General features: G+C 37.8%; 1 long non-coding RNA gene across 1 annotated transcript; it reads right to left on the reverse strand.

Annotated features, from left to right (window-relative positions):
• Window positions 1-12,790: 12,790 nt before the first annotated feature.
• On the reverse strand, window positions 12,791-19,530 carry LOC134171145 (uncharacterized). Its single transcript, XR_009967508.1, has 2 exons — window positions 19,258-19,530; window positions 12,791-13,822 (listed from the first exon to the last, which is right to left on the reverse strand). It is a non-coding gene; the product is annotated as an uncharacterized LOC134171145 (long non-coding RNA).
• Between the last annotated feature and the right edge of the window lie 3,444 nt (window positions 19,531-22,974).

Raw genomic sequence — 22,974 nt, forward strand, 5'->3', positions numbered from 1 at the left:
AAAAACAAAAGTCAAAGGAAGATGTTTCAGCTAAATGCACTTGAAGTCTTGCTGAGGTACTGAATGACTAGTTGTGCTAATTATGACATTTAGGACTATCTGGGGTCCATGTAAAATAGGATGATTGGCAGGTAATGAAAGGGGGAATGCAGTAAGGTAAGAGTATACAGTCTAAGAATAATGGAGAACTGAAATGAGCAAAGCATGACAGTAATGAATAGATTAATGTTCCTCTCCCAATACAGACACAAAAGAGTGACTTCAGATCTGGTAGAAATCATTCCAGCTGCATTCTGAACTTGGGCTCCTGTCTTTTGTTTGGAAAATGTCTTCATATAAGAATAGATGTGATAATAATGATAAAGGTTCCAGGCAGCAAGAAAATAGTTGCTTGTACATTAACGAACAGTTAAAATTACAGTTAATAACTAAAAGCATGTGTGTCTTGAATTCCTGATTAGATTTTGAGTATTGGTAAGATGGGCTGTGAATAGGAAGAGAAAGAGAGAAAAGAATCTCATATTTTAAAGACTTGGTAATATATACAAAGAAAATACAGTATATTTCTGTGATTAGCTTCTAAAACCAGACGGAATTGTTTCCCTCACAGTAACAGATTAGACCTCAAATAAGTATTTTGGGGAAGTTGATATTTGCAGAATGTGATACTGGAAACAAAGGAAAGGAAGCAAAATGTGAAATCTTACTTTTGCTCTTGGATAAATGGCACTGTGGCCTTGAGTTCTCCCAGCCAAAGCACTGTCCCTCAGAGAGATATATATTGTGTGGTGTTTCATTAAAAACTCTTTTTTTTTTGTTTTGTTTTGTGTTTGGCTTTTTTATTTTTTCTCCAACAGTTCCATGTCCTTTCTATGTTGAGGACACCAGAACTGTACACAATACTCCAGGTGAGGTCTCATGAGAGCAGAGTAGAGGGGCAGGATCACCTCCTTCAATTTGCTGGTCACGCTCCTTTTGATGCAGCCCAGGATACAGTTGGCTTTCTGGGCTGCAAGCACACACTGAAGCTGGCTCATGTTCATTTTCTCATCGACCAACACCCCCAAGTCCTTCTCCGCAGGGCTGCTCTGAATCTCTTCTCTGCCCAGCCTGTAGCTGTGCCTGGGATTGCTCTGACCCAGGTGTAGGACCTTGCACTTGGCATGGTTAAACTTCATGAGACTGGCATCAGCCCACCTCACAAGCATATCAAGGTCCCTCTGGATGGCATTCCTTCCCTCCAGCGTATCAACAGAACCACACAGCTTGGTGTCGTCAGCAAACTTGAAGAATTGGAGCCAGATGCTGTAGATCCACTTCTATTAATTCTCACTCTGTTCTACTCACTCATTTTAGAAAAACTTAAACTCCTACTGTGTTTTAAGCCTGGCTAACTTCTTTCCCATTCAGGAGTTCATCTTCCTTGCTCTCCGTCTCCTATCTTTTTCTTCAGCCTTTTTGACTTCCGCTAGTTTATCTCTTATGAGGTGGAAGGTTTACCCATCATAAACAGCAAATGCTATTCTTTCAAGAGGAATGTTTCCTTCCTAACTTAGTCTTTTCATCTTCCCTTCAAGACCTCCTTGTACTACAGATGTTCAGGCATTCTTTCTCTTCTAACTGCTGCTCTCCATGTTTCAGGAAAGGAAGCAGAGTTACTACTGCTACGGACAATTAAAGATTGCCATTATCTAATTGCCTCTCATGTTGTAATCCCAGATCCTTAGCCCAGAAAGACATTTACTGCAATGAAAACTTTACATAAGTGTATGAACACTGCTGGAAGGAATACAAGCGTATTGCAAATATGTTGCACAAGCAAATCCTTTTACATTTTCTTCAAGCGCAGGGAGAACCTCCATGCCGTTTTGTAATGGACAGTCATTTTTAAGTGTGCATTCTTCTGATTTAGAATAGTACTTCAACTTTTTTAAAGCCTAAGATATTATGTACTACATTTTTAATGCAACGGCAGCTGAGATGGCCTGAATAGGTGACAGAATTACTTAATATTGCTGATATAAAAACCCATTCAGCAATTTCAGGATCACAGTTTATTAAGCCTGCTTTCAGCATGCTGAGATGGCACAGTGTAACATGCCGTTCATTTCAAATGAAGCGAGTTGAATCCATAATTTGTTGAAGTCTAGAAAGTCATTGTTTATCAGAGAATATTTTTTGCTGAGGATTCTCTTATGAGTATATAACTTACCAGCAGTTAATAAATAATTATTTTTAACTATATTATAAGACCACATATATCTTTAATGCAATTTTGCTATACCAATAGAAGTATAGCTGAAACACACTTGGCTATAATATTCAACATTTCAGTATTACTGCAGAAAAACATTAGTTGTACACAGTTTAAAAATAACAGTTTTAAATAAATATTTTACTTAGTTTCCATGTATTCTTCTAAATTAGGCACTTAAGTTAGGACTAGATTGTTTATAATGAAGGGGGTAGATTTGAGCTCTAGTTTGAGATACTCTCAAACAACTTTGTTTATTGACTGCATTTGTTCAACTGCTGACATAAATTAGTTTGAAAGTCTTTTCCTTCCATCTACTTATTTTCCCTTTCCTGCCATTGTCTAATAACACCTTTATATTCCTTAAGCCATTGCTCTTTCCCCTTACCCTTAGTATAATTCCTCTATTTTACCAAAGCTTCTTTCTTTATGAAGGCTAGAGAAATGAAATATTTTTAATGCATATCTTTAATATTCACAGGGGGGCAAGCTCTCTGGCCCCCTTGGGTTAATACTGCAGAAACACCTTGTGGGTAGGAAGAAAAAGAAAAGAATGCAATATTTAAAATTACTAGTAAACCATAAATTTTATCAGAACCCATCGAACAGCTATTCCCTTTTCAACTCTTTTGGAAGTAGTAGTTGCTTTCAGACAAGGTGGTGACTGTTTGAGAATATATGTATTAATGTTTGTTGGGAGTCTTGATACCTACCCAAATTTCAGTCTGTCTGAAACAAAATTCTCCTACCAAGCTAAGAACAGAGGAAACAGATAAGCTTTTCTGCTCAGGATACTTATTTTAATACACAAGAATGACCAGGGCATGATCATGCAAAAATAGTATAAATCTCTCCTATTTGTGTAAAAAATACACACTGCTGAAAAGAAAAAGGTAAAAGGGGGGGGGGAGCAAGTAACAAATACAAAAGTTATTACGGCATTTTCTTTTAGTCAGAAGATGAAGGGAAATTAAAAATACAGTTAACAGAATGTGTCAATGGATGCTCAAGTTTAAAAATATCATGGAAAAACAGAAGAAGATCCTATTGGTTAGGATCAATAATAGAGAATTAAAGTAATTTAAGCCTGGAACTATGGGATGGATTATGGCCCTAGTTACCATTGAAATTCTGTTGGAGATGGGTGTGTAACATTCATACTCTTTCTTAAAACATGTTCTTTCAATCTTTGTGACAAAGTGGTGGATTTTTTAAATTTTTTTTATTATTTATTTTTAGTGTATGAAAACACCCTGGTGCTCAGGAAAAGAACCAGTTATTATTAAAATAAGCACTCAGAATGGGATTAGGGACTTCTGGGGGACAAGTCAAATTATCCCAGTTGTGGAAATGCTGTTTCTATTAATTCCAGGTGATTACAATCAGTGTGCGAACACAGGGATCCTAAATGACAGGGGTTTCTAAAGGTTGTGCTCATTTCCTTTTTAAATTCTATTGAAGAAAAGTTTTGAAACTGGGGAGAAAAAGGGCTTATAGAAAGGACAGGACATGAAACCCAATTGTATCAGGCAGGCATTAAGAGGAACCGTATTGTCTAAGCTAGAATGAGATGCTTTGTTACGATTAAAATCAAGATGAGTGACTTCCACAATTTATGTGAAGTAGTCTTTTCTGAGAGAAAAAAAAAAGGAATACTGACACAAGGAAATGTCCATTCCCTAGGCTTGACAAACATATCTGTTAATCCAATCTCAATCAAGTACCCCAGAATAAATAGCTGATATAAGGATACACACCATCTGTATTACTGGAATCAGCAGTATTACTGGCTAATGCAGTAACTGGGTTGAAGTCCATTACCAAGCAGCTGCTTTGGGTTTCTGTGCTTGTGTGTGTGGGGGTATCTACTCCGCATAGGGATTATGCTGCTGCCTGTGGGTCAGGAACTTTACCACCCTGCCTGCCAGCAAGATACCTCATGCCCTGATCTTACTTTTCCCCCTGGCAACATTACTGAGGTACTATGCTGTAAGTGGTGTTTGCAGCTTGTGTTGCCAAGGTGGAGAGAGTAAGGAATTTTAATGCACTTTGTAGTACTGTTATGTGCACTATTTACGATGAATGTCTTTGAAACAGCAGCAACACCAGGGATGACTGAGTCCATTGCTTCCAGTTAGAAACTCTTTTTGTTGACTGCATAAAACTTCACAAAAGACCTGAGCCTTTCCCTTGTTTTTCCCTTACTCTGTCTGTGAACAAACAACAGATAGTGAAAAAACAGGGCAGTAACACATTCATGCTGTATTAATGCAGGGGGATAATTATGACAGCAGAAGTCAGAGAACAGAAAGCCTCACCTGAGAACAGGGCTGCCTGGCTCTTTTGTGCAGTTTAAAAGAGAAAAATGATCCCAGGGCTCTCTTTTGTGGAGGTGACATATTCAATAATACCAAGAGATGACACCAGCAGGTTTACTAATAGATTCTGTCAGTTTCCAGCCTCAAAAGACAAATAGAAAGCAAAGAAGATTTCCCTGGGGAGAAGGGGACAGCTAACCTGAGGGCCACTAGCCTCCTCTGCCAGGTAGCAGGAGTGGTGATGCCTTGCCGCTAGTCTCAGGAGCCCTTTCTCTTGCTGTGAGGTAAAAGCAGCATCTTTCTCTGAGAAGGAAGATGGGGTTTTGTTAAAGGAGAGAGATGCTCTCAGTTTAATAAGTTAAAATATTTATTAAGCTTTTGCCTTCTAAACCCATCAGTTTGGGAAAATGAATCACCTACAAAGTTAAAATGAAATGGGAAATGCAACACCAGAAATGATGATTTCATTAAATCAGGAAAAAAACAGCAGTGTTACTCAAGGTCAGCTCTTGTCAAAACTGAATTCAGTCCGCAATGGATTGTGAAATCTAACTTTGATAATTTCAGTGGAGTTATAGTTCCAAATCAACCTTAATAATCACTTTATTTATAAAATGGACAGAAAAAGGGAATGTATTTTAATTGTTATCTGATGATCATAGAATCATAGAATGGTTGGGGTTGGAAAGGACCTTAAGATCATCTTGTTCCAACCCCACTGCCATGGGTAGGGACACCTCACACTAAACCATGTCACACAAGGCTCTGTCCAACCTGGCCTTGAACACTGCCAGGCATGGAGCATTCACAACTTCTTTGGACAACCCATTCCAGTGCCTCACCACCCTTACAGTAAAGAACTTCCTCCTTATATCCAATCTAAACCTTCCCCTCTTTCAGTTTGAACCCATTGCCCCTTGTCTTATCACTACAGTCCCTAATGAAGAGTCCCTCCCCAGCATCCCTATAGGCCCCCTTCAGATACTGGAAGGCTGCTATGAGGTCCCCACGCAGCCTTCTCTTCTCCAGGCTGAACAGCCCCAACTTCCTCAGCCTGTCTTCATACGGGAGTGCTCCAGTCCCCTGATCATCCTCATGGCCCTTCTCTGGACTTGTTCCAACAGTTCCATGTCCTTTTTATGTTGAGGACACCAGAACTGCACACAATACTCCAGGTGAGGTCTCAGGAGAGCAGAGGGGCAGGATCACTTCCTTTGACCTGCTGGTCACACTCCGTTAGATGCAGCCCAGTGTCCCAGTGATTTTTACTTTTTTGTTTCCTGAGTCAAGTATTTTTGAATTGGAATTATTAAAAAATGTGAAATTTTGTGGCATTTCAGTGATGAAAAGGAGAAAAATATGTGGCTTAAAATACATTGTCCTCACTGAACCTAACTGTGATGAATTTTCTGGTTGGATAGACACTGCCCCTTTTTTTTCTTTTTTTATAAATGTTTAGGTTATCTTAAAGGAAAAAAGCAAACTCTTCATAATGTTGAAACTATTTGCATTTAAGATATTTTTTCTCTTTATCCACTGGAATTATTTGATTAAGGCAGTGTGAATTAGCTACAATTTCTAGTCATTTTGAATATACATTACTGGTGAATTCATTTTTTTTCCCAACTATATTCCATATTGGTAAAGACCTATTATATGGAATATTAACAGAAAATTTAATCTCTGTGTTAACAGAGGGGTTGAATATCCTCAGTAACACTGCAAAGCTAGTTTGAAAGATATCCTTTCAGCTGGGGGATAAGGGTGGAAAGTCCTAAATACAGCTGTGTGTGTGTGTGTGTGTGCCTGATAGATCGAGCCAAACAAAGAAATCAATTGAGTTAAGCATGATGTGAATTTAGCTCAGTGCGTTCCATATTCTCAATGTAAATACAGTGGAGTGCATGGCCTAAAACTTCAAGCTAGGCTCCCAGAGCACAGAAAAGATGAGGAGCACCTTGAAAAGCTCAGCAGGAAAGAGTGCGTATGTACCAAGAAAGTTTGAGGGAAACAGCATGCAGCAGAGGAAGAGAGCAGAGAAAGATAAAATTGTCATTACACCTTCTTTCAGTCTGTGTGCTTCTTCCCCAAGTCCCTGCTGTTGCATGACACAGCCAGCTATTGCTTCAAAGCAGTGATTTCACAGGAGTTTCTAGGCATGGGAAGAGATGTTCTTGCCCAAGGAATGGGAATCGTGTCTTGTCTGCCAAAATACAAAGAGTGCTGGAATAAAGCTATAGCAGATAGGAAAGGAAAACATGCATGTCTTACCATTGGCCAATACTTTCAACAGATGCTTTAGCAACAGGACAGAATATGTGAAAGATTGTACAGAAATACGAGTTGCTGAGACATTTTTTGCATTGAAGTAGGATTCTAAAAGTTAAGTGAGAAAATAAATAAAATTAGTCAAGCACAGTTAGGCTGTTACATAGATTCATAGAATCATAATCATAGAATTGTAGAACCGTAAATGGTTAGAGTTGGAAAGGATGTTAAGATCATCTAGTTCCAAACCCCTGCCAAATACAGATGGGAATCTATCAATCTATCGGTATTGACTGAATAAATAGTGTACGTTCAGGGTTCCCATTATACCATACAAAGCAGAAACATTCAAATAAAAATGATCTATGTTTTGTGCAAAAGGAGCAATTCTTTCTTGCAAAAAGTTGGCAGACATATGTTGTCCTGGTTGACAAAGAACCACTTGAAGTAATTTGTCTAAAAACTTAACCTATTTTGAAGCATTTTTGAACTGAATAGGCAAGTTCCAATGCTTTCAATCAAATGAAATGCAAAAAACCTTTTCAGGAGCAGCTTTTGATACCCAGATTGAGAGGCAAGTCACTGTTTCAGGTACAAAATCCTCATGTAACCCGTTTAATTGTAGACACTGAGCTCTATTTTACAACATGAGAAAATACCTCAAAGGGATTGGGATTTTGATATGTCTGACCACTAACTATGCAGGGTATTACTGAGGTAAAATGAAATTCTGGGCGACTCAGGTTACTATTCTTCTCTTTAAGAGATTATAAATGCAAATTTTTTTAACAAAAATAAGAAAAGAAAACAAAATTATTCATTAGTGATTAATTAAACATGTGAGCAGAAACAAAACACTTCCTAGGCTACATTCTGCAGTTCTTTGGGCAAACCCCTGCTGAAGTGGGAAGTCTCATGGAAGGATGCAGGATTTGCTCAGACTTTGCAGGCAGAGGCTAATTTCTTGAATACTGTGGGCTATGTTGAAACCTGTAACGTTTTTATGACGTGCCATAAACTGAATACACAGTAATAGATAACTTTGCTATTTTAGTCACAGAAAATCTATTGTTCATTACCATGAAGTTGCACAAGCTGCTGAAACTATAGAAAAGTTTATTTAAAGCTGGCTAGCAGAGCAAAACTTGCAAGTCATTAGTGAAGCTTTTAAGTCTGAATTTTCCATACAGGAGAACCATAGAAGCACTTAAGTACATTTATTCTGAACTTTCAGTATATATAGGATTGGGGTTTTTTATGTCAGTCTGATTTTCCAAATGTATACAACACATAATAAGCTATCACATCTGTGGTCTTGTATTACTGGCAAACATGGCCTGTGTGTAGAATGCTTTATAATTACACATTTTTCCCTATTATATTTGCTGGGTTTTTTTCTTTTTATTTTTTCTTCCCCCTTGTCCCTCTCCCCCAGTGTCTACTGGTAGCTCATACTTGAAAACAGATCAGTGAGTAGAAATGCCAGTTGTCTGTAAACTCTGACAAATTGGTCCTTTGATGATATTTAGTGGTTTCAACACAGTAAATGAGATTTCCTTTGGTGTTAGAGCGAAACTGACTTTGAAGTGCTAGCAGAGAAACATTTCAAATGGGAAGCTTTAAAGTATTAAGTTTTTCCAATGCTTCATATCAGGATGTTTGGTTGGAGCTGTAATCTGAGGACTCTCACCTGGATAACTCTCCTTATTGCAGGACTGATGACCAGCTGCAGTGGCAAAAAGCATCTCCTAGTCACTCTCAGGAAGTTCACAGTATGTGCAATACACATCATGTACATAAAACCTTCCTGCTTGCCACAGCAGAGAGTCTGAGGTGAACCTCATGGAATATTTTCTCCTTTTCTCACAGCTGGAGAACTTGGCGATTGTATGAGGTGTAATGAAATTTGACAACCTGTTTGAAGCATGTTCAGGACAGTAGGGAACTCAGTGCAGGCCACAAGTAGTCTAAATAGTTGCAGAAAGACCCCTCTGTGTAGCCTGTGCTGAATGAGAACTTATGCTGAGCAAACACTAGGGTTTTTTTTGGAGCTTGTGTGATGCTGTCTCCCTGCAGAGCAGGGTTTTTTCTGCTTGTATGGAGATTCTGGAAGAAAAATGAGAGCAAATGCAGTGTTCCAAGAGGCTGGAGGGCTTATTGTCTTTGCAAATGTGTGAAGAACTGTAGGCACAAACGCTATAAGCCATTTCAATTTGACAGTATATGCTTCTTTTGCTTGCTCCTTCAGAAAAGAGTTGTGCAAATGGGTATTTGAGGAGAATCTTGTCTTTGAATAACACATGTATTCATGAATAATCATGAATAATCATGGATTTATATATATCTGCAAGACATACAATGGGGGTGCACTGGCAATATCTGGCAATTCTAAAACCGTCTTTCATGAGGGGTAGAGGTAAGATCCATCAGCTGAAAATTCTCCAACCTCCTGCCTGTGACAGATGGTTGTCACTTTTCTGCAGTGAGATTGACCTACTGGCTTTTCAGCAGGGTCAATGTCAAGGGTCAAACAGTGACTCCAGCACATGCTCTCTTACCTCCATTACCTTTTTTTTTTTAATGTCTTGGCAGGATATCTTAACGTCACAGGAGGATGAAGAAACATGGTGGCCCAACTCGTACCTTCAGCTAAACTCATTGTAAACTGAGGATATAAACTGCAAAATCCTTCATGGAACATTGAGAACAAATGCATTTGTACTGTTTCATGAGGTTCTCATTCTCACTGTGATGAGAGGAGGATCTTGGAGCATGTGAACATTCAACTTACCTGATTGCACTTCATCTACTTCCTCCTTAAAGATCTCTTGTTGAGGTCTTTCACCCTTGTTTCCTATTTATACCCTCCACATCCAAGGCACAACAAAGTCACAGTACCTATTTGCCAACTTCTGACTGACCAGGAGAAGAAAATTTCAACTTTTTGGAACTCTCCACTTATGTCTCTGTCATCTGTTGTCCTTCAGGTCTTCTGATGTTGATCCTCTGATAGATTTGATTTCAGAACAGTGCTCAGAAGCAGGAGTTCATGGTTATGAGCAAGCTGAGCATCAGCCACAAGCATGGAGGAAGAGATACAAACCTGTATGCTTATTGAATGCATGAATGAATGAATGAAACTCACAAGGAAGGCTAGTTTACCTCTGGATAACAGGTTCATGTAAGCAAACCATGCAATGAATTACATTAGTGCAGCTTCCCTGCATTTCCTCACTTAAGGTATACGTGCTTTTCTTTGCCTTAGAAGACTACTAAGCAGTTCAGCCTCTTTTTTTTTTTTCCCCAGCTGGAATTGACATAAATTTTATGATACAAACTTAGATACAAGCCATTATCATTCTCTAATTATATAATATATATCCTAAGATTTCTGATGTTGTTATCACCACTGTTTCCAGATGCTAAAGATATTTAGTTCACTGTAGATGCTCCTTTATGTTCTTGGTCCATTAGATAATAATCATATTGCGTATATCTCAACAACATAAAAATGACAAAAATGGTGTTATGAAAGTATAAATTTTGATTTAGAAACTGGCCTGAATAATTTTAGTTTAATGTGTAATACAGCTTAAGCTGATTCATTTCTTCTACTTTGTATCTTCTACTATCAGGAACCATGATCAAGGGCAGCACTAGGTGTGTGGAAAGTTAGACTGTTTTCTGAGCTTCTGAAATGGTTGCTTTGTTCAAAACATCAGGAAATACAGCAGCCATGAAACTGTGAAATTAAGATCTTGCACATACTGAAGAGAATGTCCATTGAATTAATGAACATTTCATTCTGTTAATTCCCACATCTATATGCAAAGCTGTCATGATTAAAAAAAAATAATAATTTGAGATGTTGCTTGATCACAGGAGTTTAAGTTTCCCACAGATGCTTATGTTCTTTGAATTCCCAGATTTCAGTTTCAGCTTCTGAGTAGGCCCAGAGCTACATAAAAGTTCAACTGCTCAGTGTCTGTTTTGCTGCCCATGATGGGGTGTACTGACAGTTTCAATGTATGTATTTGCTTAACATCTTGATCTAAGAGGCATGTCTAAATAATTAAATTTAAAAAAAAAAAAATAATGATCTCGTTTAAGAGGGCAAGCAATATTGTCACCTTTCTCCAGTAAAATGATGCGTTACAGCATAAAACCTCCATACAATACTCAAGACCTGACTTTAAGACCTTCTCTGTCTCAGGAGATGCAAATGTACAACATCTAGTGACACCATTAGGACCTTTCTGCCTCCAACCTCTGGCTGTACAAAGCTATAAATCTCTGTATGGAAGAGCTGTTAAAAACTAGTTTCCCTGAATCAATGGCTATTCCCTTTGGCACAAGGTAAGATGGTTAGTTCACAAGCAGTGAAAAATGTTAGGCAGGAAGAAAGGCACTTCTGATACTTTGCAAACGACACAGGAATTGGATGCTGCATCTCCTACTCTCACCACTGGGCTGCTGGATTGGGCGTGATAGAGTAGTACAGCCTTCTTTGGAAAAATGTATGCTAATTTAAAAACAAATACTGATTGTGTAGCTAGCGTTAGCTAGTTGTGAATTATAAAGTGTGCGTCCCCTATTACAGGGCCAAAGCAAGCATTCCCTTCTCCTCAAAGACTTATGCTAGTGTCTCCCACCCATTTGCTGTGTATGATGTGACTGAATGCATAGGGACCCCCAATGTGTATATGGATTTCCTGTAAGATGAGATATGTAAAGGCCAACTGTAGCAATAATGAGCATAAAGGCCCAACTTCAGGCCTGTTCAAGTTCAATGCAAAAATTGTTGACACCAATAAGATTTGATCAAAAGCTTTAGGGGTGCCTCTGTGAATTCATGAGAGTGTGGTGGATTAAGTCGACAGTCCCACTGAGGCAAATTTATCACAGGATCAGGTTATGAAGCGAGACAAAGTGATGGCTCCTTTTCTTTAAATGTTTGTGTCAGTGTTGCGGCATTTCTATTTATCTCTAGTTTTGTCTGGCTTTCAAAAACTATACTTTTGAAAATATGAGTATGCACTCTAAGCCACAAAAAGTTGAACTTTATTTTATTATCTGACAGTTAAGCCTGCAAAAACTTGAGTCTGAAAACATTAAACTCACTCATCCTTCAATACAGTTAGTTCAATTTTCCTGTCAAACTGGAACACTTATTTTCCTTGGAGAGTCAAACATTCTTTTTTTTTTTTTTTTACCCTTGACTTTTAGTTAAAAAAAAAAAAAAAGACAAGACACTGTTCTCTTTCTGTGTTTTTTGGGAAAATGCATTAATGCCAATTTAATTGCAATTTTAACTCACAGATGTCTTTCAGTTCCACTGAAGTATGTAATATAGAAAATACTCCACACAGTTCAATTGTCTTGAATTCTGAATTGTGCGTAGAACCTGTTCATATTACTCTTAATATCTTGTCTATATGTCACATTTATCTGAAAATGAGCTAAATGTAAATTGCATCAATCTTTAGTTTTTCCAGTTCTTTTGCAAGCAAAATTATACAATGCTTCCTAATAACACTAAAGAGACATTCAAGACAATTTTAAACACAATTTTAGCCTTCTGGTTTATAAACAGCTTTTCTAAGCTCCCCAAATGCAAAAGATATATATATATATGTATATGTAAATGTCACATTTAGCAACAGATTGTGCACATTGGCTGGGCCAGACACATACATAACATTTATCTATTGACTTGAATCCAAGAACTCACTTAAATTACTCATGTGCTTATTACTGAATAAATGTTTAGTGGATTGGAGCAAGAAAGGGAAGGTTTTTTCTTTCCCCAGTCCTAAACTTGCAATGCTTGCCTAGCTTTTATAGCTCTGAAAGTTGAGTCATGAAATGCAATTTACCTTGTAATTCCTTTCTTTTTTTTCAATGGAGTAGGACAAAGAGAGTGGTAAAAAGAATAAGATGGTACAGAGAATTAAGATTGCTGAATTATTTATTAAAAATACAGTTCAGCTGGTTAGGTGACATTTTTGTGAGTTTGAAGAAAAAGGGAAAAAACAAGACAAAAAAAGAGAAAGGTTATGGTCAGGTTCTCCCACCTTCCATATATATGACTCACATAATGAAACATGAAGAATTGCAGGGTAACATGGTTTAAATCCTCCAGTTTACTCCATCCTTCTATGTGCAGCCACTAGAATGCACTGAGTTTCAAGAGGATTTCTGAAGAAGTGGTTGCTCAGCGTGTATTGTGTATTTTAATTTTAAACCAGTAAAATGAAACCTAGGAACAATTAGTAGAGTCTCCTACATCTTTCTCAAGCACAGCTTTCTTTCTTTCCTCCTACAGCTTTCTTTCTACACACTGCTATTTTCACCCTTTTTCTCCAAATTTACCAAACAATATAGACATATTTTATTCTGTCAAAGGGATGGAAAAAAATTAAGACGCTAACCATATACCTTGTTATATGAAAGTTCCTGTTACACATTGTTTTTGAGGCAGAAACGTCTATGCCCACTGTTGTCTTAGAGAGCTACCAGGGCTGGAATGTTCCCCAAACACCTTTGCTTATAAACAGGAATGAATTCTAAATGCTATGTCAATGTGTGAGAACAAGACGTGAAACTAGAGTGAAGAAACAGTATGACTCTTCCTCTGGCAGATCACATGAGTTCAACAAAATGGAAACAAATGAAAGTCATTGGTGGGCATTGTGCACTAACCATTCTCAGCTGAAGAGGGACAGAATTTCCTGATGTACTTTTACTCAGGGTGACCTTGGCTTAAAGGCCAGATGATCAGCTGAGAGCCCTTCTAGGATCCTTCCTCTGTCAGGGTTAAAGTATCTCAGTAACAGGGCCTGACATTTCATGTAATTTCCTTTTTTTTTTGGTTAAAGTAAATTATGTACATGTTGACGAAATCTATGATTCCTTCCCATTTCTGTAGCCATGTTGATGGTTTCCATAACAACTTGCCTGGAGTTAGGAAGAGGCTCACTGCCTGAAAGAGGGAGAAAGCAGAAAGGTGATAGGGCTTGTTAGCAAGAATGTGGCTACAATGCCAACAGGAATGTCAGCATATCTTTTTTAAAAGTTATATACATATTTTGGTTTTAATTTTTTTTTTTTTTATACTGTCACAGTTACCTCTGTTGCCTGAAACACGGTGCATTAAATACTGCTTAGTCTTCTTAGACTTTCAGTTCTCCCTTTTTCCCTCTAGTCTGCAGTGTGTGAAGACTTCTCATCCCCTTTCATTATTGCTCATGTTCAGGGGGATGCTGCTCCACTAGCACTAGGGCCCAGAGTGTCCTGGTGCTCCTTCCTCTTCTTTTCCTGAACAAGATCTGAGGGCTTTTGTGAGGTGGCACTCCAGCAAAATGGTTTAAGCAACTGATGACACCAATGCACCAATATTTGGAGGTTTGGCTGTACTTAATGGTAGTTGTTGCTTTTGTCAATAGAAGTCAGGTAAAGCAAGCAGAGGATGAACAGCAAAGTCCTCTGAGATGCAAGCCAGAGCACTGGCTTTCGCTAGTTTGACAAGTACTGTGAGTGTACATAACCGAGATGGCAGAAAATGTTTGTCAGGAACAGTATGATTTTAATTCCACTGTCCAACTTCATTCATATTTATGAGTCACAGAATTAAAAAATAATGTTTTGAAGGCAGGAATTCAAACATGACTCCTTAAAGCAGAGGAGACAACACTTCTATGAGTAACAAGATAACTTACTCCTCCACTGTGGTCTCCATCCCCCTTTAGGAAAAAGAGCCAATCCCAAACAGTGATTGTTTGGCATTTCTGATACACAAGCCTTTCTCCTCTGTATAAATTTTAGTTATAAGGGCTTATTTTTCCCTTCTGCTGATACTGTGTTTCAATGTTGTCCATTTTGAACTTAGACCTGACGGACTTTGTTTCTCGATTTTAGGTGGAAACTATAGGTCAAATGCACTAACAAAGCTTTCAAAAAGGGTAGATTTTATAACTGGGAAAATCAAACTAGAAAAAAAGAAAGCAAAATCCTCCCTAGAAGTAGCTTTGAGTAATGCCAAATTTCTTTTTGTCATGAAGAAGCAGTTGCTGAGCTTACAATAACTTAGTACTTTTAAAAAAGTAGCTAAATGAAGAGCTTTGGAATGTTAGATTCATATCTTGCAGAACTGGACCTGCACAACTTCATGAACAAGCTGAAAATGCTCTTCTGAGTGGAGAGAATGACTGTGATTTTGCTCATTTGCCTTGTTTTCAAGACTGGTATTTCAGGATGGGCATTATAATATAATGTAGCCTGTACCCCTGGTAGGGCAAGAAGTTGTTCTTAGGGACTAACTATTATATCTCAGTCTCAAAACTCACCACTGGTGCTGGCTGTGCTACAAGAGAAAGCTTAATATCAGCTGTAGTCTCCACAATGCAACAAAATGAATTATAGGATATATGCTCATAGCTAAATGTATGGTTTGAATGTGATATGCCAAGATCCTTTAAAAATACTGTCATCCTCTTGAAATCACCATGAACTTACACTATTAAGGAACCTCATAAATGGCATTCCTCATTAACCCTTCAATGTTTAAATTGTCTATTTAACAATTTTGTTCTCGGAATCTGAAACTGATACATCTGTGTTAAGTGATTATTTTCTACTTGTGCTATTTGAGGCGCTGCAAAAGACTCAGGTAGGATTATAAAGGGAAGACTCTAAAGGCAGCACAGCAGCTTGAAAGAAGGTGGTTTTTTTTTCTTTTAATCCTATTTTGATATTAAAATTGGACTGTGAAAATTTGCCCTAAGTTCTAGAGGGTCAGAATTTAAAGTGAGAAAGTAAACCAATGTGTACTTAGTGGGATGTTTTACTTCCAAAGAAGTAAAATCTTATAAAAACCAAAATGGAAGGTGTAAAATTACCTATCAGTACTTTAGATAGGTAATTACCTATAAATCCTTCTAATTTGAATTAACAAGAATATGGAGATCTGCTTTATCAAGATCTAAATCCATCATAGAAATTTATTTTAAACTGACATTCTAACAAATAGGTGCTGTAGAAACACTCCTGAAGGTATTTTAACTAACATTTTTCCCATTTCCTGATCTTCCGGTTATTCATGTTTACCCATGGTGAGACAGTTTTGAATTAAATTGCTGAAGTTGGTATTTCACATCAAGGCAATTATCAGTTTTCCTTCAATGCAAATAATCTTTCTTTTTCCTTTTTAGGTTTTGGCCTTGTGAGCTTTAAACAGTGCAGTTTTGATTCACAGCAAAAGAAATTGCAGTTGGAAGTCTGCACATGAACCAGAACAGTTCTGGGACAATACACCTTGATGACTGACTCCAAATGACTGTCCCTGTCGGAAAATTTTCAGAGGTGTAACTAATTCTTTTAGCCTCACATTTATAGAAACGTTGCTTTATTGAGCTGGTTTATTCCATAATGAAACTTGTTTGCTTTCAGTAGAATGAGACACGGAAACCTTTTCCTACAGAGGATGTTTCATCATTAATGCAATCAACACAGCTAAAGCTTCTACTGAACTATCAACATCCATGCCACATCAAAAACCTTACTTCCACATCCTCATTCTGTTGAAACTTGTTCCCCTTCTATCTCTGTGAAAACCAGGTGAAAAATAACGACAACTTTATAAACTTTGGGCTAGCTGGTAGGGGTTCTCACAAATGCTGTTGCAAGAAAATGTAGTATCCTGGACAGTGCATTAGCTCAGCTCCACTTCTTTCTGAAGAGCAAGGGTCTGTACTGTGAATGTGTAGCTCATCTGGAGGTTAGTCTGACAAGCCTCTGATGTTAAACTGTTTCTATGCCTGATGTACTGCAGGACCAAGTCTTCATCTTTGCTTAGAAAGCTTGGAAAGCTTAAGATAGCTTTCTGCTTTTCACCTGCACCCAACAACGTGATGGGTTTTTATTTCCAGTGAAGTGTCAGACAATCTAGCTTACACAAATTGACATTAATTTGAACGTTACAGTGTTGCCTAAACAAAGCAGTTGAATCAATCTGGAACTCGTGCGGTTTTTGTTTGCTCTCTTGTCATTTTGCTGAAATAGTTAGGCTTACAATAAGCCAGTTTAGGATTGATGCTGTTGGTTTTTAATTGATAAGGTTTGAAGAGTAAGAACATATTTTAATCTGACTCTATGTTTTTCTTGGAGGCTGCTATCTCACCTAACTGCTGCCTGTGGTCAATGGTCAAAGGTTATTGCATGAGGAAGAATTGTTTCAGACGAAATATTGTGCCGAGCTAGAGGAACCTTTTAGACTACAACTTCTGGTTTTGCTTGTTTTGAAGGACATCACTTTTCTTCATCTCCCTTTTGGGGAGTCTGTGCCTGTTGTTTAGGGACAAGTTCTTGGACTAGAAAATAGTGGGAGAGGTGAAACTATGCCACTTGAAGACAGTGATGAAACTCCTAGTAATGTGCAAAGACACCAGCTTCTTTTTCAAATGTTTATCACAGTGGCACTTTACATATTCTGCATAGAAAGTGACAACACAAGACTTTTTTTTTTCCCTGCATTCTTCTCACCACTGAAGTGGAGAAACCAGTGAACAAATGAGGACATTGGTGAAAGAGTAATTTTTATAGCTCAACAGAAACTTTTGGAAAATGGATGAAATGCTGAAACTGGCAGGAGTATCACAGGATACGTGCCCAGGTGTGACTGAAGAGGAGAGCAGCACCCTGCTGCCAGGACCTGGGTAAAGCTTCTTAATGTGCATTTATGATTGCCCTGAAGTGCAAAGCCCATTCTTTTACCTGATTCCACAAATACAGCTGTGCTTCCAGACATCACCCCTGGTAGTTATTACTATTAGAATGAAAGCTCCCTTTGGTGCCTTTGTTCTTGGTAGCTGACATTTGTTGCCTGACAAAGAACAGGCTGCTAATTTGTTTTTAAGGATATATTTTTCAGCTTCTATGTTAGAATATCTGTCAAAATGGAGTGTTTGCCTTATGAAAGTACAGCCAAAAATATGCCTGGGATCTTAATACCTGAGAGCATTTGTGTGTGGAAGTGGGAGGAACAGAAGTGTTGCTGTACTTTAGAAACCCCCAAAATAGCATTCACATTTGCTTCTTCTGGGCACCAAGTCTTTTAACCACCTCTGTTGGCTCCAGTGAGCTTGCATCCTTGCTGTGTTTCTGCCACATCATCACTGTGCTGGAGCAAAGCATCCTCCTTTGCTGTGTGAGGGATCCTGCTTTCTCCTGGCCCCAAGACATTACCAGGCTTCTCCAAGGACTCCATGACATGTATATTCAACTCTATCCCACTCCCCGTGTTGCTGGAGTCTGCCTTTCAGCACTGTTTGTTACTCCTTTGGCAGCGTAGTCCCCACTCAGTATCATTATTTCTGGTACATTGGTAAAGAATAGGGTTCTCTGTGGGTTAGAGGCATCCATTACAATGCTGCACTGTGGGCTGCTTCATTTATTGTCTTGGTAATTCTTCTGTAATTAATGGTGTGAGACAGAGATTGCTCTTCACGCAATTTCAACTCCCATTAGTACTGAACATTAGAGAGATGAAGCTGCACCCTATATGTGTATGCACAAAAGATTTCCTGTGCTTATGCTGCTATTTCTACATCATGATAGCTTTTTATTAGAACTAATTCCAACAGCAGAAATAAGTTATCATCTTTTGGATGAAATAATCCTTATGGAAATGAATATTTTTCTTTTCATGCCATATTTTATGATGACGTATGAAAAAGCAAAATCAAGAATGTCTATTTTATAGGCAGAGTTAGCCTTCTGGATTATGGTAGTGACAATAAGCAGGACTTTGAAAGATTATCAAGTCCATGGAAGGAAAAGAGAATAAATTTGAAATGAGGAGCAACTACGAACGTAAAATAGAAGATAACCCTTGATGAGAGCTCATAGGTTACTGTTAGTGAAATTCAGTTGCTAAAAAGATATAGATCAATGTAATAGATATAAAAACTTGTTTTTTAACTACTGGAATAACTCCCACAGAAGCCAATGTCCTTTTCGTTTAAAAAAAAGGGTGTTATTTTCAGGTATTTCTTTTTCGTTTTTTTTTTTTGTATTTGGATAATCTTTCTTTGAGATATTGTGTTATTATGGGACTGAGTGGACTATTGGCCAAATATGTAGGCCTATGTAACTGTGGGATAATATACCTGAATGAAAGTAGGTATGTATAAAGCCATATCCTACAAAACATTAGGAACTATTAAAACATCAATGGTATTTACTTTGAATAAGACAGCATTAGTTTTTCCCTAAAGAAAAACAGTTTCCAGCACCCAGCTACTTGGAAAAAATGCTGTCTCTTAGAAACCTCAGTAAGACAATATTGCCTTTTGAAGGTGAACATCCTGACACAAATGGTGAGTAATCTACTTGTAGGAGCCATAATGTGACCTAAATTACCTTTCCAAGAGTGCAGACTCTTTTCTTTTGAACACTAGATGACTCCTCAGCTTTTACTTCAGGAAAGTACAGTCAAAGACCTTTCCATCTTCAGCTCAACTACAGCAGGTTGCCAGAATCCACTCAGGTCATTGTATTTTCAGTCAGCCATTGCTCCCTCCTGAGAGCTAGTTGACAGAAGATGGCAAAAGCAAGCTCAAAAATTGGACATACCTCAAGAAAGCAAGTTAGCAATCCTTTTTATTCATTTATTCTCACTTTGCCAATCCTAAGCAGTAATTATCTTTTGAAATATGCTTCACTAGTAGTAATAATTTTACAACCAGAACCGCATTATATTTTTAGAATGCATATCTCCATTCTCATCTCATTTATTTTTCAGCAGGTGTCTCTCCAAACAGAGGTAATAAAAATCACCTGTAAGATCACAATCTCAGAAATATTCTTTCTTTGTGTGATTTCTCCAATTTAGCATATTTTAAAAGTGCCTGATCTGTGTAAGAGTTAAGAATCAACATACCATTTGACTAGGATTTCCATGGGAAATAGAAAGGTATGTAAGATTAACTTGCAGACAGTAATGCTTTTTCTCTTTAGGGAGTTCAGCTGCTTATTGCAGAAAGATATTAAGATGTTCCTAGTAGTAACACAGTGTCCTGAACTGATGTTGCTTTGGAGACAAAAGCAATAATGTACATTCATAGGCAATACCAATACTTGCCCCACTTTTATGGTTATTAATATATATTGTAACTAGTTTCTTTTGGACACAGCTGCCTCAGTAGGTTACGTATATGAACTGTTGTGAAAAGGGTAAACCATGAAATTGGACTGTAAGACAAAGCCATGCTCTTGCAGAGGATCACAAAATATTTGATACTCAGCATAAGCTGACAAGCGACAGTGCTGCAGGGAGTTCACAGAGGTAACTTTTCCAAAGCCTATGTTGCCTTTGATTATAACCTGACTTCTGAAAAGACCTGGCTTGTGTTCCTACATTCATGAGACTTGCAAAATGGAACAAATACTGTGCTCACACTTACACATCTTTTCCCACAAACAAATTAATTTGTCCCTGCAAAGTTTTGTTCTTGTACCCATTAGAGCTTCAACCGTTGTTCAGCCCTGTTGCTGCCTGTCATGATTGTGATAGTGATGGTGTATTGGCAAACAATCAAATCCATATAATTTGACATGCCACGTAAGTCTTTTATCTCTTACCATGTGGGCAAATAGTAAGAAAAAAAAAAATTGCTTTTCAAATTCCTTGGCAAAGGCAGTTGGAAAAACTTTGTCAAAATAATTTCCTAATAAAGTGCAGGATGGTTAAGAAAGGGTTTCTTCATTCAGACATGCCAGCTAGAGTGAGAGCAAGGGAGCTCTTGGGTCCACATTGAGCTCCAGTTAGATAAGGAAAGATCCATTTGTACCCCAGGAAATCATTATTTTTGCAGTAGATAAACAAGGTTCTTGATAGAGAGGACACTCAGGTGGGCTTTTTGTTAACATATCCCAGCTGCAGGCTGTCTCTGCTTTAAACTGGGACAGAGTTTGGGTTAGGCAGCCTTTGAACAGGTAATTGAGTGAGACTGGAAGGAATACCCCAACTGCACATCTATTTACTTGGATGTTTTAAACAAAGTGCTGTTTATTCACTCAAAGGTACAAAGCAAATATGAAAGGATAGAACCAAGTTCTCCTATTTTGTGTTTCCTCCTTGCCTTTTGTATATGCTCATCACCCTCCCTAAGCAAATTCTGGCCTGTTGCTCTCCCTTCCTCCAAAGACTTGACTTTTTTAAATCCTGATCTTAAGCTTAGTGCTGGAAAGAGCAATCATCCTTACTCTGGCTGTCATGAAGTAGCTGCTTCCAGATAAACACTGCCAAGGTTTGCAGTTGTGATTTCAAAGTCCTGGGTTATTTTTAACTTCCAAACTGCATTTACTTTTAAAGCATGGAATATACTGAACAGGGCTGATTTTGTTTTTATAGGACCAGGGCACTCTAGGAAGTTTTCTTAAACTTCATTTAAAATGTTATTATGCAAACATTTTTGTGATTTCTTGGCTATTCTTTTCTCAGCTGAAAGCTTTTATGAGCTGTGTAGATCTCTGTTGATGACCCAAGTGATTTTCTGAGTCCTGGAGGTTGGGGTTCTTTTTGTTTTAAATCACTCCATATACTTATTGCTGAATATAAAAAAAGTGCAAATAAAGAGTTCCTGTAAATATATTCTCTTGCAAAATGAATAGCAAAGCTCTAGAGAAATCCTCACTCTGATAAAACTGCTAACTTGTTATGAAATGAAGGAACACATGATCTTAGATGAAGCAATATTTAAAATAAGAGGGAAGAAAAAGAAAAGCTTACTGCTTATTGAAACATCTGTAATTGTACTTCTAGCACTTGTAATTGCACAGTGCTTAAATTTCTCAGGCATCTGTAATTAGTTTTAATTCTTTAAGCAGAGTTCTAAATACATAAAAGGTTTGTTATTATCTGTAGTTTTCTACTTAGCATATTATAGCTATTGTTTTGCATATACAATATGCAATACGAACACAAAACCTGACAATCAGATTTTTATTTATAAAAAATGGTAACTGCAGTGGATTAATAACATATTTTCTGGTTATTTAGGTCAAGCACTTGCTAAAGATAACATAATATGCATTTTTAGCCACATATGTTTGCAAGTATAGCATCTGATAATTTATCACTGCATACTAAGAAGGCTCATGACCCCTATCAGAAAATCTCACTGGGTCCCTTAAACTGTGTGCAGCATACCCAGCATGGGGGCATCTGAGAAACATTCTTCTCTCCATTTCTATTAACTTGAGAAAACTTTGGGTCAGATGCTTTTTTTTAACAGTTTGTTGCAAGATGTTTTTCTGAGTACAAACATATTTTAGCAGTGAAGGAAGCAGAAGCTCTTAATTTACACCACATATTCTTTTTCCATCCTTGAAGAATTTGCATTTCTGCTGACTTGCTTTGCTTTTCTTTATGGGGCCTCACACGTACTTAACTGCAGTGTTGTTTATTTGTAGCAGGTGTAAAGTTAATTGCTCATTTGTAGCAGATGTAGGGTTAATTTAATGTAGCATGTGGGTGCTGATTATTATTAGTGACCAGTGGCATCATTTATGACTCTACTCGTCTTTCAAGTGTTATAGTAACTTAGAACAGGTATTTATTCACACTTGTTGCAGATGTTTCCCCACCTCCCTAGAGTCAGCTGGTAAACAGATGGAAATTGCCTCTGCTGTTAGCTCTAATTGCTGAGAGGGATGGGGCCTTGTTGACATGCAACAGCTAGGGTCACCTGCTCTAGCTTGCTCGAGGGCTTCTTCTGTTCTCTTCTGTAATCTTGCCTCTGAGTTTTCAGATCATCTCTTGGAAAGAAATCTAGGTTCATCCACAATTTTGGAGATGATGACTTTGCAATTCCTGTATTTGCTTTGTTTTTCCCACCGTTGTGATGTTTTAGAACTTCTTCCTTTGCCCACTCTTTACTTGTCCTAAAGAGACTAGATTTAATTTTATTCATGGTTCAAGTATTTCAGTCAAGTGCTTTGCAGAATGGCCAACACAGCAGAACCCTATTTGGGCAACTGTACGCTCTCATTGTACAAATAGTAAAAATAATTGGAAAAGGTTTCTGCCTTGCCAGATTTAATTCTGACAGGTAGCAATGTATGCCACCTGCCCAT

This window comes from Pezoporus occidentalis, unplaced genomic scaffold (genome assembly GCF_034315485.1).
Source record: "Pezoporus occidentalis ecotype Australia unplaced genomic scaffold, CSIRO_AGI_Poc_V1 ctg4, whole genome shotgun sequence".
NCBI lineage: Eukaryota > Metazoa > Chordata > Aves > Psittaciformes > Psittacidae > Pezoporus > Pezoporus occidentalis.